Source organism: Sebastes umbrosus, chromosome 24 (genome assembly GCF_015220745.1).
Source record: "Sebastes umbrosus isolate fSebUmb1 chromosome 24, fSebUmb1.pri, whole genome shotgun sequence".
In the NCBI taxonomy this organism is placed as follows: domain Eukaryota; kingdom Metazoa; phylum Chordata; class Actinopteri; order Perciformes; family Sebastidae; genus Sebastes; species Sebastes umbrosus.
In genome coordinates, this window is record NC_051292.1 from 3,214,586 (window position 1) to 3,233,172 (window position 18,587).

General features: G+C 45.1%; 1 protein-coding gene across 4 annotated transcripts in view; it reads right to left on the minus strand.

Moving 5' to 3' along the window:
• Window positions 1-18,587, minus strand: part of pou3f3b (POU class 3 homeobox 3b) — a 181,156-nt gene that overhangs the window by 57,020 nt on the left and 105,549 nt on the right. For all 4 annotated transcript variants that reach the window (XR_005205714.1, XR_005205715.1, XR_005205713.1 and 1 more), the window contains exons 7-8: window positions 2,486-2,547; window positions 1,288-1,400 (exon numbers count right to left, since the gene is read on the minus strand). The gene's annotated coding sequence lies outside the window, so the exon portion shown is untranslated. The remainder of the gene's footprint in view (window positions 1-1,287; window positions 1,401-2,485; window positions 2,548-18,587) is intronic.

Genomic DNA, 18,587 nt, shown 5'->3' on the forward strand with positions numbered 1-18,587 from the left:
AAAACTTAGAAATTCTCTGTGATTGAATTCACAAATTTTCCCAACAAAAAGCAGGTTGCACAAATAAAACTATAAAACTAAAGCCAAAAGAAATAACAAAACCCTTTGTCAGAGCAAGCAGCAGGAATTATGGGAAATGTGGTTTTAAATCAAACAAAGACAAGCAGCAACAATCCTGCTGCTGTGATATGGAGGCTACTAATCATCCTGACTGTGGCCTCATCTATTCAGGATAATTATCTCAAGGTATAACAGCTAATTAGACGATGATATATTGATGTTTGTAAATGCTACACATAGTACCTTTAATAAACATAAAATATCACAGCGAGGACATAAAGAAAAGAAATGCTTCCTCTCATATTGCCTCTGAAAAGACCAGACAGACACTAACTTAAAAATGCAATGAAAAAAGGGAAGATGGCAAATAAGGAAAACAAATCAAGAAATAAATTCATGAAACTGTATCCTCTTTTTGCATAAATAAATCAGTCAATTTTTGCAGTCCCAAAGTAGATGTTTTGGGGCAGGTGTGTGTGTGTGTGTTGGGATGGCGAGACTGATGCTGCACAGCCTTAATGAGGTAAAAAAAAAAAAAAACAGCAAAAGGATGGAGACAAATATTGAGAGGGAGACGTGAAGATTTGGAGGGAAAGCCGGGGAGGGAGTACAGTGAGTTGGCTGTGTGCTCAAAGACAAGAGAACAAACCCCTCAAAGTCATCCAGCTAATCCATCTCGACAACACTGAAGCCTCATCATATCGACCCCTCCCTCAGCTGTACACACAAACACACACATATACACACATTTCACTCCTTTCTCTGACAGCCCCACCCCCCTCCACCTCCTCCACCTCCACCAGCAGCTCCTCTCCGACGGTTGAAAGGAGAGAGGGATGAAACGAGCAGGAGGAGGAGGAAGGTCAGGAGGGATAAAGGAGGGAGGAAAGAACAGCTGAGGTTCACCCCGTGGGCGATGCAGCGGCGTGGACGGTGGGTGCCTGAACGCCTCACCCCCCCCACCTGACTACTACAATAACTAGTAACCTCCCACGACTGATGGCTTCACTAACTGACCACCCACGTCTCACGTTCTCCATCAGAAAAGGTGGAATCCTCTCTTTCTTTCCCTCCGTAACCAACCCTTTTCAAAGTTAAATTCAAAGATGACAGTTCTTCAGCTGCTCAGTGAGATTCATGACCTGATAGGGAGGAGGTGAAGGAGATTTCAAGCTACGATATGCAGCTTTTCGCCCGGAGCCAGTGAGGTGTTTTTACTGGGCCTACCTTAACTTCCTCCCCCTCATCTGGTCGAGTTCCCGCCCCGACGCTTGTCACTCAGCGTGATGAGCTGTCAACCTTGACTCGGAGTCCAGCCTGAGGCCGAGGCAACCGCCAATCTGCAATTAAATGTAAACAAGTACATGACTGAGTTCACCTTTCTTCTCAATGAGTCCTCTGTGCTGCATTTTAAATAATTGCACTGATGTTTTTGCATTTTTAACTCATTGACTATTTTCTTAAAAATCGTCATAGCTTTTTAGACTTATTTTATATAACCTCCATGCAGCTGTTGGTTTCCACACATTTTATCATAATATGAAAAGAAATTTTGCAATCAAAACTCTGAAAAGACACCAAAATAAAAAGTTGCTGCAGTTTCATGCTTTAAAGAGAGACGATGTAACTTTTGAAAGAAGAGACGACTCATTCACAATTAAAAGCTGAAATCATAAGAAGCTTATGGAGGCTAATATTAGCAAACTTTAGCTGGATATTGCTTTGTAACTGACACTCTTACACTTTTATTTGTGCTACTGTTACACTACAAGTTACTACAACGGCACATTAGGGCCATTGTAGTTAAAAAATATAATACTTATGGAGAGGAGGGAGGGGGGTGATATTCTGACAAAAAAACTCAGAATTTCCGAGATTAAATTCGTAAATTTAGAAGAAAAAACTCAAATATTCTTTGAGATTATTAAATTGTATATTTAGGAGAAAAAAAGTTGAATATCCTCTGAGGTAATTAAAGTCACAAATTTACGAGAACATTTTTTTAAAATATTCTCTGAGATTATCCAGTCATAAATTTGCAACAAAAATCTCGGAAATTCTCTGAAATTTATGACTTTATAATCTCAGAAAATATCCAAGTTTTCTGCTAAATTTGTGAGTTTTTTCTCAGAAATTTATAAATTTAATTTAGTAAATTCAGTTTTTTTGTTGGAATAGTACCTCCCTCCCCGGCTCCATAATTGTCCATATTATTTTTTTTTACCTACAATGGCCCTAATATGCCATAACGTCATAAATAAGCATGCACCATTAGGTGGCATGTTTTGCTACAGTGGCTGCTGTTTAGCAAAAGCTACATAGTCCGTCTTTAAAGCGGTAGCAAGGGCATGTTAGCATCCATTCAACACTGATAAAGCTATTGATTTGGTATTTAAAGTATTATATATATTAAAGCTGAAGATACCTGCTGCTTGGTCGATGGTGTTTTTCTTTTCTGACGACACTTGATGCTTCACCACAGTGATTCTGGGGAGACAACATGTGGAAAGTTACAAGTTGCAGCTGATTTAAATGCGTCAATTAAATGGAAGTATGCATGAATCTTTTATACTATTATTAACCTGTGTTTCAAAGTATAACTGTATTATAGTTTGGGTGATATTTCAGAGAGTTTTCGCCTATATAATCACTTATAAACACCACCACAAAAGAAAGACAATCTCCTGAGTTTCAACCATATACCGCCTGTAAATGAACTCCATGACCTCTGCGTTTCATACGCAAGCATGCAAATATTACAAATTTTGGTTAGGCTGATATTGTGATATGTAGCCTGTTATATATCTTGAACAGGTTTACACATTATTAATGGTTGTTGATAAAAATCACCATGGTGACCAGAAAGCAGCAGGCCATTATGACATCCAGCCAACCGTTTTTCTGTCCCTCTCTCTCCCCCAGCAGCAGCAGCAGCATCCCTCCTCACAACTCAAACGGTGAAGCGCCGCCAGAAAAGTCAATTTTTCCTGTCCGACAGTGGATTGGCTGCCCCGCGGAGAGGGGGATTGTGGGAAGGCAGGCGGGCTCTGATGTTGTGTGGCCGTTGGCACCGTTCGGATGCTCTGCCCCCAGAACCGATGGCATTACTAAAGATTACCGCGCCATGCTTGGCAGCAGCGTGTGTGTTTTACTGTGTGTTTATACACGTGTGTGTGTGTGTGTGTGTGTGTGCTATGATAGACTGTGTGTGTGCGTCCGTGCATGTGCGATCATTTATATGGCTGGATGTGAATGGACCTGTGTGTGTGTGTGTGTGTGTGTCCCCTCTGGACAGCTGGCGTGCCAAAGCCTGTTGAGCTGTTTGTCACACTTCTCTCACTCAGGAGAGCTCAAACGGCGTGCAGAGGCCTTTCACGGCTGACATGCTGGAGACTGTACCGACACACACACACACACACACACACACACACACACACACACACACTGATATACACTTTCTTACTTTGTTTATTTAAAGCAGCGATTCTTACACTGGGAAATTATCAGGGCATGTTGAATCTTTCTGTTGTTATTATTCTGTGGTAGAATGGATGGGATACTTTTGCTACTTTGCAGAGGTGAAACCAAAACTGGGAGCTGTTTTTATGACTTTTAGAAAAAGTCCAATGTAAAATTCGTTAAGTGGAAGCCTCGATTTCGGTATTTTGGCCGTCGCATTCTCGATTTTTGCAACCAGAAGTGACACGAGAGGGTGGAGCTATAAGTACAACCGAACGCTGAATCAGACATGACTAAGCTGCATGTCAGAGTTGGATTTCCTCCGTGAACTGAGCCTGCTACTATTTGCCGAAGAGTGTGAGCTACATCCCTAAATGTGACGTACTGTACCAGCAGAAGCAAACACTGTAGGAGTTTGACATTTTAGTGAAATCTAGCTGAAAAGTGACACACTGCTCTCTTTCCACGTGTCAGAATATATGAGATGCACTCTGGCAACTAGTAGTTTAGTCTGTCTGCTCAGTTCTAGTCGGGGCTGTGAGGGGGTACAGCTCACTCACATTTAGGCTCAAATAAAATAGTATACTGTGCGTGCATACTGTACGGAAATAAGCTTAAGTGAATGTGTAGAGTGTGTCTGTGTTTTTGCATTTGCAGCACGAGTGTGCATGTGTGTGTGTGAATACATTTCTGCATGAACAATTCTCCAAGTATTAATTTGAAGCTGCTAATCCTTTTACATTCCCCTCCTACTCCCCAACGCTGAAAGGCTCTCTGGCTGTGAACGGTGCAGCAGGGCCACGCACGCACGCACGCACGCACGCACGCACGCACGCACGCACGCACGCACGCACGCACGCGCGCAAGCGTGAATGTTCACTTTTATAATAATATAACAGTGATTTTGTTAGTTTTGATTCACTATTTGTCTTTTTATTGGAAAGGAAGGAAGGGAGGAAGGATGGATGTAAACAAAAGGCAGCTAAAAAGGAAGGAAGGAGGGAGAGGGCAAAATGGAAAGAAGAAATGAAGAAGGGAGAGAGTGAACGAGAGAAGGTATAGAAAGAGAGAGAGAGAAGAAAGAGAGAAATATAAGGAAAGGAAAAGAAAATGAAAAAGAACGTGAAGGAGGGAAGGAAGGAAGGAAGTACAGTGGAAAGGAAGGAAGGGAGGAAAGATGGATGTAAACGAAGGGCAGCTGAAAAGGAAGGAAGGAGGGAGAGGGTGAAATGGAAAGATAAAAAGGAGGAAGGGAGAGAGTGAAGGAGAGAAGCTCCAGAGCAGTAAATTTCTTGCCATTTCATGGCCGTCAGCCGGGGCCAGTAAAACGCCGCTGCTGCCGCCGAGAAGAAAGACCCCGGGGGGCCGAGGTGAGCCTGAAGGACGAGCTGTCCCTCACACACACACTTGCTCTTTTTCTCACTAGCGCTCTCTCTTCTTGTCATCCTCACACACTCTTTCACTCCCCTCTCACACACACACTTCCTTCCTCCTCTCCTCTCACACCCAATTTTTGCTCTTTTCCCTTCACACACTCTCCCGCCATCCTTCCCGATGAGGGAGACCCCCTGGTGTCCCTGAGTCCGGAGGCGCCTACGTATCCCAGGGAGCCTTGCTGCGGGACTACGAGGGTCGCGGCCTCGGAGCCCAAAGTCCCATCCTTCATTTCCTCTCATTTCGGAGAGGACGAGCGGGAAATTCCCGGGATAAAAAAAAGAATCACAGGATCACACAAATCAAGGGCAACCGAGTGAAGACGAGTGTGTGTGTGTGTGTCCACTCTGCAGCGAGAGGAAGAGGAGACGGAGGGAGTGTGAGAGATAAAGCGTATTAAGGGTGTTTGGGAAGATGAGTGTGTGACCCATAAAGATATAAAGAGGCTGGCGGTGTGGGCTTTCCGCAGGCTTTATCCATTAAACTGAGTCCCATGGCGCAGAAATGACAGATAATACACAGTCCGACTGTCTGTAACAATCCCTCTGTCGGCCTCGACGGCCAGTCGGTCAGCGCACATGTAGTGTTAAAACACTGGAGAGGAATTTAGAAAAGTGGGACAGAGAGGGACAAAGAATCTGGCACAAATATTAGAAAGCAAGTATTCACATATATTTATATTCTGAGGAGTCTCGCTCAAGTATTTAAAGCTGCTTGTAGCTATCTAATGCTACTATTGTTGATAAATGAGACTTTGTTTACGCACAAAGCTGGTTTCACATGTGCTTCTATGGAGGTAAAGAGCTCTTCTAATTGATAAAACAATGCAGGAAGTAAAGGGATGCATCGCTCCTGCAGAGAAGCAACACTGCTGTGTGCTGTGAAGCAGTTGGGTCGCCATATGTGAGACAAAATGCTGCGAGAGGAGATAAAAACCACGATAGTCCAAGCTATGGTAATGAGAAAATGACTATTAATGGAGTTAATATTGGACTATTTCAGTCCATGTAGAGGGAGAGACTGACAGAGAAAGGATGAGCGGACAAATGATGACAAAACCTGAAACACTCTTTTCATAATCGAAGAGGAAATCAAGCTAGAATACAAAGGAGTTTACGGGATTACATTTGAACACATCATGATAACGCTGTAATTTACCGTCACCCAAAACTCATTTTTACTGACAAGAGCATGAACACATCATCATGTAAATCAATGGCACCTCCGTTAACGGTAGTAGCTCCGTTATTTAGCCGAGTAGGACTATGCTGCTAACGGCTGCTAACACTTGTCTGAAAAACACTCGATCAGCTCAAATGTGAACCGGGGAAAAACCCCGTTCCTGCAGGACACCACAGATATGTCCGACCGCTCTGCAAACAGATGCAGCGCGGGGTGAACAGGTGCCCCACAGGAGGTGGAGGTCCTACAAAGAGACGGGGGTGTGTGAGTGTGTGTGTGTGTGTGTGTGTGTGTGTGTGTGTGTGTGTGTGTACCAGCAGGGCAGCAGAGGGCCAGGCTGACTGAATCCCCCGACAGCCACTTGTCACTCTCCCCTCAGACCATCTGGGCCTCTTCCTCTGTCTTATCTCCACACTCACACACACACACACACATGGACACTCCGCACCAGTGGGAGCTGGTGGTGACAGTGGTGATGGCGGGGGTTGGGAGGGCAACAGATGCCAGTTTCTCCACGTTTGTTTCCCTCCATGCTTTTCACCTTCCCACCTCTCTCCATCTATCTCTGCCTCCGTCTGTCCCTCCATCCATCCATCTATCCTTTTTCCTTCCCTTCTTCCTTCTTCCCTTTCTTCCTTCATCCCTCCCTCCTCTTTCTCTCTTTCATTCCCTCCATCCTCCATCTCTGTCATGTTTGGGCCAGCTGGCATCGCACACTCCTCACCACACTCCTACCCTCACACACACACACACACACACTCTGAGCCATATGCTGGCACTGACCTCCACCACTGCATTAGACCAGGGATGTAGTTTTTACACAAGGCACTCTCACTGGGAGCTAAACGATCCATCAGGGACTAGAAACTGTCCTGATGCAGTCTGTGGCACCGTTCAATGAAAACCTGAATGCACCGTGAGACCAGCTGAGACAGAGGCTTCTATATATCGTCTTCTATATATCGGTCCACTACTGTGACTTTGCATGTGTCCAGAAAAATCGGATTAGATACGAATACTCCTGAAGTACCTGGCCCACGCTTCTTGACATCATTCCTATCAACACTTTGTCTCTCGTTCCACCTCGTGACTACCTGGGATTTCTAGGGTCAGAGCCAAGCTAATTAGCCTCTTCCTCTCCTCTCTCTCTCTCTTTTCCTTCCTTCCCTGGCGTCCACTCCTCTTTGCTGTTTTGAGCACCTCTCTCCTGCACTTCCTCTTCCCTTCAGGGACGCCGGCCCATCACCATTCTAGACACATAAGCAGCCCCATGCAGCCACAAGTGACAGCATCACACACACACACACACACACACACATTCACACAGGAAGCCATGATCCGTCCGTGCGCACACACACTACTACTCTCCATCCGTCACATTTACATTTCAAACTGCCTGCGCTTCCACCAACACATCCATTATTTACCAGCCTCTGGCCAAAGAGGAGAGCAGTGTATCCACACTCCCCAGGTAGTGTGTGTGTGTGTGTGTGTGTGTGTGTGTGTGAGGGACTCTGCTGCACTTCCTCTCTGCTGCTTCCCTCAGCAGCCTGCAATTATATTCTCTAAACTTCATAAACTACGTTTTCCTTCCTTTTCTCATTTCGCTCCCTTTTCCGCTTTCCCTCTCGATCTTTAAAAAGTCGATTACGGTCCGTTTGGTACCAACAGTGGTGTCAACAATGCTGTTCATCACCGCATCCTGAGAAAAATGAAAACTCTCTTTTTGTTTTTGAAGAGCTCACGTTCTGTTTGTGGACTTTCTTCATTGATGAGTATTGTTTGACCGCTGCCCAATCGGCGGTATTTGACGGGTTGAGACCGGATTATATGAATATGCATATTTTCAAATGTCATTTGCAACTTTCAGAGCGACTTCCACATCAGTTTTTCGGTGTTTTTGTTCCTGTGTTTTCGTGGGTGTGAAGTTTTATTTTGTTAATCTATTTTTAGTCTGTGTTTCCTGCTGTCTCGGCACATTAAGAAAAAGGAAACCATAGTTCTGTTCCTTCACTTCTCCTCTGTTAAATGCACAGATATGCATGTGTTTACATGTGTGAAGGTTCTCATGCATGTCCTCACGCATTCACACGTGATTCATGCTTCACACCCTGACCGCTGCCTTTAAGTGTGTAACCAACGTGTGCACACGTTTGTTCACGATTCACACTCCTCACTATGTCGAAGAAGAAGAAGAAGAAGCAGCAGCAGCACATTCTGTCCATCTGCACACCACACCTCCTCCTTGCTGTTTTTCTAGCCTCTCTGCACCTCCTGATGCCTCCTCACACCTCCTCCACACGAGGTGAGAGCTCAGTTGACTCTCATTTGTAAACCGATTGTAGGATACTACTCTTATATAGTATAACTGTCAGGTTGTGATTTTAGCCTTCTCTTTGTCTCCATGCAGCATTAATTAAAAAAAATAAAAATTAGCAAATAACTGAATGAACTAGTGGAAGAAAGCCCTCTTGCTTTGATGAGGAGGTGGAGAGCTACTGTGGACTAGCGGCTATGTAAACGGGTGTGAGGGTGGCCTAGTTAAAGCACTCATAATGGATTACATTATGCTGTAAACACACTCTCCTGCCAGTCGCCTGACTTCTCCGCCCACGTTACCTCAACCAGCCACTAAATGGAGGGTTAGGATGCTCCTGTTTCCTGACCTGTCGCTGTCTGAGGCAACCGAACAAAAGATCTGGGCTAAAGGCGTAAAACAGTGACACTACAGGTTGTTATGGATAGTTAGAAGTTGTGTGCAAAGGCCTTTGGATACAGAACAACACTTGTTAGCCAGCAAACATTTGGAATACTTGAAGTGACTTATTTGATTGAGAATAGGTCTGTATTACTTGTCTTTATCAGTTCAATCAAGGGGTGTCATTTGGGACTAATCCGCAGCTGAAAATAGTCCCCAACAAATGCTCTGTTTACGTCTGTTTGAGTAACGTTTGCAGATGTTTTAGGAGATTATTTAACCTTCTTAAACATGTTAGGTAAGCCAGGAAGTGTTGAGAGATAGACTGAAGCATGGAATAATGACAAAACAATAACTTTTAACTACTACAGAATGGAGGAAGGAGCTCCCACAGGTGGGTAAAGACTACGATGCATCAGGTGATGTCAACAGTACAACTGTGTGATCATTCCTCTAATATATTTGATGTTTTATCAAAACAAATGCCCTGAATTGATGCCGATCCAAAAGCTCTCGCTATGGACTGGAGGTCTCTTCCTTCATCACTGACACGCACCAAAGGATTGTGGGATTGCTGGCCAAGCGTCTTGGCATGGGCCCCCGCGGTTGGCTGCTGCCACGGCGATGAAGCGGTGTGATGTTCTCTCCAGCAGACCCCCGCGATCGCTGCGCCGGTAGACCACAACAACACACCTTGGCCGGCGTTCCTGGCTGCCGTCCTGCCGAGCTTCCAACACCAAAACAGCTTCTCTTCTCCTCTCCTTCCCTTCCCTTCCCTCCTCCTCTCCTGCTTCCTACCTTACTTTCTCACCTAGCCAGATGAGCACACACCGAAATAGCGAGCGGCGCGTATTTATACGTCTAAAACATCAGAGATGTCACAACATTGGTGATGCTAAGTGTTAGACATCTCACATTGCCTTTAATACCGCCGCGAGCCTTTACCACCTGTACTGTGGACAGCAGTCTGTTCGTTCACACCTCTGCAGCATCATACAAGGTGTGAGAATTTCTCAGTGCAAAACACCAACGAGTCGGTCCCGTCGGTCAACTTACCTGCTAACTTACAAGCACAAATTCACCCACATTAGACTGAGTTGTATCATGTTTAAGCATACAGAAAAAGTAGTCCCTTTAAACCATATTTTAATCCTCTGAGACCCACAACAGACCTGTTTTAGTCTTTTTTAGGGGGGTACAGGAGGTCTTTAGGGAGAGATAGCAGCTCAGCAGTAGATGTCACAAAGAAGTGGTGTACATCATCTGAAAGCTGGGAACATGAAGATTAATTTGATATGCAGCTCATAAATTATGAAAATGTATAAAGGTTTAGAACATTATGATAGAAGTATATGATGGTCATCCCCATGCTCTATCATGTCTCATAAGTTGTTGCAGCAATTTTTGGGTTGATATCATTTTGTTACATGACATGGTTGGTATCAATGGATTTCTTAGGTTTTGTAGTTTCATATCTGATACCTTCTCTCTAGCTCTAAAACTGAACCTGCTACAGCCTCTGAAGGTAAAGTTGGTCAGGATCACTTATTGTCTTATTGTCTACTGTCGCTCAACTTTTAAGCACGGACTACAAAGAGATCATTTCACTGCCACATTACCTGACAACATCCATGCTCCACTAAAACACACCTGGCTGCTCTCACTGAGCGAGGTCACTCATTTTTCAGCAGAGACGGTAGTTTAGCCAGGCCCTCGTTTTATAGTACAAATTACCACCAAAGAAAAATTGTTTCCAGGCAAGTGGAAACACATGGAGTCCATTCAGACATATTCTGACTTCTTTTGGTAGAAAGAGTCGTGCAACATGTGTGGGCCATACACTTGTTTGGGACATCCTCTTGGCACGGCTACAGTCGGAGGTTCGCACAACACCTGTGTGTCCGGCTCACTCCGCTCCCGTGTGTGTCGATTCAAATTAAAATCCCCGTGGTCATCTTTAAACGCACACAGCTGCTGTGTGAAAACGTAAAAAGGAAAAACAAACATACGTTTGGGCTGCATATGTGAAATGCATCACGCGGACATCTGCAGGACGACGAGGTGGCCCAGTTATCTTCATTTAGGTCTGATTTGCAACAAAGACTGACTAGCAGCACGCACGCTCTGGTTCAAAGCTGACCGCCAGCTCCATAATAAACACAACACCTGTTACCTGTTTGCACGCACGGCCGGTCCAAGGTCACATTCCCTCCATTAAGTCCTCGTGTAAACTAGTGTTCACTCTTCAGCAATACACAGGATTAGATGGAGCTTTGAAATTGTGAGTCAGAAAGGTTGGAAACGATTCACTGGATTGTTCTCAGCCTTTCACATTTGGCTTCTCAAAGTTTTTTAGAAAAGATTTGCAGCAGAAAAAAAGGAGAATAAAAACAGCTTGTTTTGGTGGTGAGTAATCAGCTTGAACTCATATCACGATTTACCTAAAATACTTCTGCTCTCTGCCTACTGCATGCAGCGCAGAGGTTTCTCCACAAACTCTTAACCTTCTGCATTTAAAAGAAAGTATAAGTTACAGCGAGCTCAAGAGAGAAGCATGTGCCAGCAGAGGAAATGCAACCGCTCACATCTTCTGGGAGAGTTTCTGATAGCAGTTACTCATGCTGGATGCAGACATTAGTGTCTTTTAGGGCTGCAACTAATGATTTTCATGTTGGTAGTGGTATTGTGGTTTTAGTTGTGTGTGTTTCGCTTCACTGTTTTGACCGATGCTCGCTCGTGTCTACGTAGTGCGAGCAACAGGACGCTGACTGTCGTTGGCCACAGGTGTCACTGTTAACAAGCAATTTCTGATTCTTACATCGTGCCCTATTAATAGTTGACAACTATGAGTCGTTGCAGCTCTCGTGTCTTTGTTCACTGAATGCCACAGAGGATAAATTATGGAAGAGAATAAGTTATTCAACCTCTCACCTTGTCACGCACCTGAGTTTATGTGACTTTTTACAAGTCGTGGTTCACCCGTGAATTAAGAGGTGTGAACCCAAACAAGCAAAGTAAACTTCAGACCAAAGTCTGCAGGTGTGATTGCACCTTTCACTCCATTAATCCCATTTCCTCAAAATCTGCAGCTCGCGTCATGAAAACCCACCGCCGCGCCTCCGATTCACAGAGCTTTTGTCACATCAGTCAACACGGCCCCGCGACTACAGGCTGTTTACAAAGCGCAGCCTCTCTCCTCGCTGTCACGTAGCGCCGCAACTGGAGGGGAGCGCGCAATCAAAGCTCGCCGAACACACGTCATCCTTTGAGGGGGTCTTTGAAATCTGGCCCTCATCCGCAACACGGGAGCGCATCACGCCGCATTAGACAGTTTGTGGAATAAATATTTGACGGCCGGCAATATCACAAGACGCAGAGCAACCTCCTAGCACGCAGCTGTTCAACCCCCCCTCCTCCTCGCAGCCCTCGCCCTGCCTCCTGCAGACACAGAGCTGGTTTAAAGCTCAATTGTGCATTTTGCAGATAAAGTAGCAAAACTACTAGAGGCGGTGTTGTGAGCGCCCGTTGCCAGGGCAACACTGGTAGGGAGACCTGCTTCTCCATTACTACTTAATTTAGGCGCTCTAATTGCATTCCACACAATCTGTGGCCACAATGTTATGCAGAGGAAGAGGGAGGAAGAGTCGGTGGGGGGACAGGTCTTCGGTAAACCCCTCTGCCTGGGAGCAAAAATAAAACGCCATCCCAAACGCGGGGAATTCTCTTTATTGCTGTTTGTGGCGATAAAATGTTTCGCTTAAAGATGAAGCAAAACATTAAATTTCAATTTCGCACGAGTCTCAAGAGCGCATTATCTTTAATTTTAGGGCAGAGACGGAGAAACATGTCATCGACTGCTCAGAAGTTAAATATATTGTCTGCTGAGTGAAAGAATCGGAGACAGAGAGAGAAAGAGAGAAAGAGAGAAAGAGAGATAGAGGGAGTGAAGTAAAATTGCTCTAATTGTTCAAGCGTCTGGCCTCAGAGCTCTTCTTTCCCTTCAATAGACTGCACACACACACACACACACACACACACACTGTCCCTTTGAACCTCCACAGGGCTGTGGCCCCGAGAGAAAGCTGGCCCACGATGCTTTTCTTGGGCCGGGGGTTTGAAATGATTGGTAACTGTTGAGCCAGTGTTTTCAGGTCCCTGACCCCCAGCGCTGAAGTGCCACAGACACTAGATACAACATAGCCCCAATTATCCTGCACTCTCCCCCCGGCCACTTCACCAGCCCAGCGGACTCCTCGCCTCAAATACACTGCAAAAAAAAAAAGAATACACTCCTCCTAACGGCTGATTTAAGGGCTCAAAGTATTAATTTCATTAAAGAACAAAAATGCAAAAAATGGAAAGCTTTCATGTTTCACACCGAGTCACCTCCAAGAAGAATCCATCGCTAACACCCGACAAAATGAGCTTTATTTGTAATAATAAACAGAAAACAAGCGCGCGATCAATGAGAACTGCCACAGTCTAACACACAAAAGAGTGTCTGATCTCAGACGAGGTGTCCTGCTTCCCAAACCCCTGATCTCCTCTCACTGTTCATGTCCCGTCTAAGACTCGTCTCCAACTGCAAGTACATCGTGTTTCTGGTCGTGATAAAACCAAACGAGTTTACCGTAGTGCCTGGGACAAGACGGCGTTTCAGAACCGCTTGAGCAAGACGAACCGCCACAGCGGACATGAGCATTCAGATTCAAGATTGAATGCAAACTGTCACACAATTCGTGCAGAATAATCCAAGTGTCATTTATCCAGTCGTATGCTCAGTACTTCCCAAGCACGTGCATCTTTGCTAAAACAGGCTAAAACAGGTGTGAGACTGAGACTAAGGTTTTAGCGAAGTGTAAACAGATGTTTTGCTGTTGTTAAACGCGGCCCCATACTCTGTGAATAGTAGAGTTCAAGTTGTACTAGAATAGTATTAACTTGAACCTATAGGTCATGTATTGTGTGTTGGGTTGTGTCTTGAATATTATTGTGTTTTGTTGCTGTCGCTTTTGTTGTGGTCATTGTGGGTAAAGGTTGTAATGTGATTATGTACTGAAATGTAGCCGAAGAGTTCACAGTGCTTTGAGTGGACTCCAGGAAGAATAGCTGGGCTTCAGCCACAGCTAATATAGATCAGAATAAAAGATAAAAGATAATGATTTACTTCAATTCATCAAGACTTTTTTCCAATTCTGGATTCTCTGTTCACCGTGGAGGCGAGAAAAACAAAGGTAACACGGGGTGAGTAATTGATATAGAAATGGTCATTTTTGTAGGTGGTGTATTCCTTTAAGGTTCAAGAGTAAATACAAAAGAGATGACGTACTTCTCCAGGACTCATTCACAAGTCAGGTTTCGCAAATTGTGGTGAAAAATCACCCCAGCAATCGGAGCTCAGGAATGTGAGGATTTCTGTATGAGAAACGTGAAACAGAAGTATATGATGGGATGTCTGTGTTTGATAGGGGTTTTGGGTGGATGTGTGGAGGGGGAGGCTGGCAGTTTTGACCCCGTCCACTCTGTCCGACCTGTCCTTTGTGTCCTCTCACCCGGGTCCCCTCACCCCCCACCCCCCTGTCCTCTCACCCCAACCAACAAAAGGACCTCTTGGATGAGGAGGAGGAGGTGGTGGTGGTGGGGGGCACCTCTTTCATGACTCCTTTGCCATTTTTCCTCCCCCCCCTTCCCATTCGGTTTTCAGGCCCATTCGTTCCTGCCTCGTCCTTGGGAGTCGGGGGCCACCATTTATATCGTTGCCTGGGAATTAAGGCCCCGTGGCCCCTTTTGTTGCGAGGTGGGCTGGGGGGCAGCGGTGGCTGGGGCAGGGGGCGAGGGGCAGGGGGCGAGGGGCAAGGGAGGGCTGGCCTTTGTTCCAGCCAGCAGAGCGGGCTTCAGTTCCCACAGACCTGGGGGCCGGCGGGGGGGCCCGGGCCCCCGCAGCATGACAGTGATGAGGTAATGTTTACAGAGCCACGGGCCCTCACACAGGCAGCATTTAGAAGAGACGGCATTCACACACAGATGGACACACAGGTGTGAAAGGTTGATAAATACACCTTCCATTGACTAAACCTTTAGGATAAACTAAGATTAAAAATAAATAGGACTAGATTTAATCTATTTTCAACCAAAGCCATACAGGGAGGAGGACACTAATGTCCCCTCTTAAAAGAAACCAGAATCCACTACAGCAATCAGTCCGTTTAAAGCTCTCTGTCTTCATCTTTCACACAACTACTTCTGTAATTTTTAATGTGCAATAGTATGAATACCTTCCAGGAGAGACTATGTGTGCTGTTGTCACCATATTTAAACAAATAGCGCAATAATCTTTAAACTTTAAACCCAAAACCAAGTCCACCAAGAGGTCTGGAAACCACACACATCCTCGGAGAAAGATGAGAGGTCAAAGATCAGGGCGGGCAGACACACACACACATCCATGATAATACACACACTGCTGAGGCAGAGATCGAGCCTCCTTTATCTGTGCCCTACCATCCCACACACACACACACACTACTCGTCTCTCCGCCACCCTCCTCCTCCTTCTACCTCCCCAAATATTTAGAAGCTGTTGATGCCCGCAGCTCTGACAAGCTAGAGTTCATTCAGAGTTGCAGAGATAGCTACTGTACTAGAGTCACACACACACACACACACACACACACACACACACACACACACACATCCATACGACGGCGACAAAGCCAGCTAACAGAGCAGAAACAAAACACAGCACCGCCTACACACACATCAGCAGCTTTAGTCGTCTAATAACAGCTACTGTGAAGAGCTTTCTCAGTTTTTCTTTGCTGTTTTTTTTTTTTTTTTCAGAAACCTCTCAGCATCAACCTCACAGTACGATTAGTGGAAGTGCTGCAGAAATAGTGTTGTCAATAATTGCTGTGTTGGCGTTTCATCCTCATCAACATGACAGGAAAGTTTAAGTCAAAGAATCGGCAAATCTTACCAGATGTGTAAAATGTGAGAGAGACCACACATAACGACATGTTCTGTTCAATTTAACAGTTTGGTTCCTGTAGTGTGTGGAGAGCAACGATTTGGCTAACAGGAATATCTGGAAAGATCACCTTAAGAACCATCAAAAAATTTAAGTTTTGCTGATGATTGTCGGGGAATCGAGCCTAAAAATCGTCTTGATTCTCGTGTTGTTTGTACCCCACATTACTTTACTAAATGCCAAAAGTTCTATTCAGTCTTCAGGATATTGAACCTCATCATCTTCCCTCTCTCTGGACATCCTCTATCCTCTCCCCCTTCACCTCTGGACTTACAGGTGTAGTGATTTTTCCAGCTGTCACAAGGTGAAATTGTTAAAGATCGATTTACACGTGCTGAACTGCAGGGAGAGTTATTGACACGGCCTGACCCATCGGCCCACACCTCCTTCCCTCTCTCTTCCTCTCTCTCTACTCTGGACCGACTCTCCAGCTCGTTTACGGTGAAATAGTGACTGTCTGCAGGCGATGGCGATGGGCCTCTCCCAGTAATTACTGCAGGCAAACAGCTTGCAAAGGTAAATTAACAAGAGAAGCTAGTGCTACTTTCAAGCCCACCACCTGTTGTCTATGTGACCAATAAAACAGCTTTTACAACACAGAGTACACACTGACTGGGAGCTACTGTCCTCCAGGACTGTCTCCATAGATGCCTGATAGCAGCGTCTACAGTAGCCGCTATTGTTGAGTCTAATCCACAACACTGATATGATGCTAATGAAGGGATGTGTAGTCATTATCCATGGCCCGGCTCGTGGTTTTTTTCTGCACTTTGAGAGGATTTGTGTAGCGGATCCCGGGATCGGGGTTAATCTCGTTTCAGTTTCAGGTCAACTTTGACACAGTGCTGCTGTTTAGTTGGACTGTGTGGTGTCTACATGTGTGTGTGTGTGTGTGTGTGTGTGTGAGCGCTTAAGAGCAAATGTGGATGTTATTGGTACATTTGGGAGGTTTTATTGTGTTTTCAGTCAGGATTTAATATCCTTTTCCCTCCTCAAAGGCAGCATTTTGCAAATAAAGGCAGATAAAATAAAGATTTACTTACAATATCCATACTAAACTGGTTAAAGGTGCACCATAATAGCCTCACCACATGCTCCAAAGAAATAGGGGGCTGAAATGGCGCACAAATGACATGCGGAACCCAAGAAAGGTGTTCTTATTGCACGCTAAATGCACATTATCGTGGCATTCATACGCCTTTTTTCGTGCAAACGGCCTGCCTCTGCTGCTTCACTGAGACTTCATCGAATCAGTTTGTGTGATGGCAACGTCGTCTAAGGTTTAGGAGGCGTCATAACGTTTTCTTGGTTCAAAATGGTAAATGTTTTAGGGGTGAAAGAGGTTGATTAAATGGGAACTGAAGGAGAGAAAGATGCATTTTCTAGGCTCCGGCCACACCCAATCCTGTAAAGGATAAGCAGATGATGGATGGATGGCGAGTGCCTGCTCTTAATTTGACTCCCTGCTCCTTGATCTTCCACATCCATCCTTCATAAAATGATACGGTAACGTGATAACACTTTTTGTCTGATCGTGAGAAGAACTGACCTGTTTCAAACTAAATCTTTTCACTACAGTGAATCAATACAGAGGAGAAAAAGGAGACGCATGATATTAGCAGGTCAAGTGTTGTCATGTCGGGTTTTTTTGGTGTAAAAGCATTTTAAAGAAACTGTCACAGAAGACAAAAGACAAAAGAGAGATCACAAAGAGAGGGTAAAGTGAAGACAAGGACAAGGAAAATGTAGAAATATCTAGGAAGTGGGGTCACAGCTTATGTGTATGTGTGTTTCGTTTCCAAAAATCACAACTAGATGTAAAAAACCTGCAGCACAGGCGTGTTTTTATGGCTCTTGTAGCGTAGATCGCTGGATAAACACAGTTAGATATTCATTATATCTGTCCTGACATCAAACAATCACACAGAGAGACATTTCTACTCTCAGGTCAGCAACATATTACTTTTTACCTCCTGTCAAAACACCGCGGTGAAACCCTCCCGTGGCTCGCCCGCTAATAAGCCCGACGCACTCGCAGTTACAAAAGGACAATTGCTGCAATTTCCTCTTTCCCTTAATCATCTCCTTTTTTTATGATAAGGATGTAACTAACTGCGGAGGTGAAGTTACATTCTAATAAAGTCAGCCGGTTAATAATGTAATCTTAAATTACGGCGTAATTACCGCCTCTTAGTCACCGGGGGATGCTCTGTAATTCAATCACTGGCCCCGGCGATACTGTACAACAAAAAGAAGGCACGTTATCGGGGCTATTTCACCGTGGAAATGAATAGCACCATCGTTGCTGCTGCTGCTGCTGCTGCTGCTGCTGCTCGGGGTAATTAGACAGCAGAGTCTCCGGCTGCACACAGTTATCAGGGAGGAGGCCTTACCCATCAGGGAGTTAGTGTTTATATGTGTGTTTGTAGGTGTATCTATATGTGTCTACAGGCCTGTAGGTATATTTCTAGCTGTTTTCTGTGTGTGGGAACTCAAGCGTAAATCTGCAGATCTGCCAAAGCTGCAGCTTCTTCCTAACTCTGTAAATCTCTCCCTGCAGTCCTCCTTAACCCCCCAAACCTCCTCAGACGAGAATGAAAAAGTTCCCCGACACACCGGGAGCAAATGTGTGGGAATTGTTTTCTACCTCCATCCGGCTGGGTCAGGGTTCGCACGCACACACACAAAAGAGCGGACACACATGCAGAAAGCAAACCCAATTTGTCA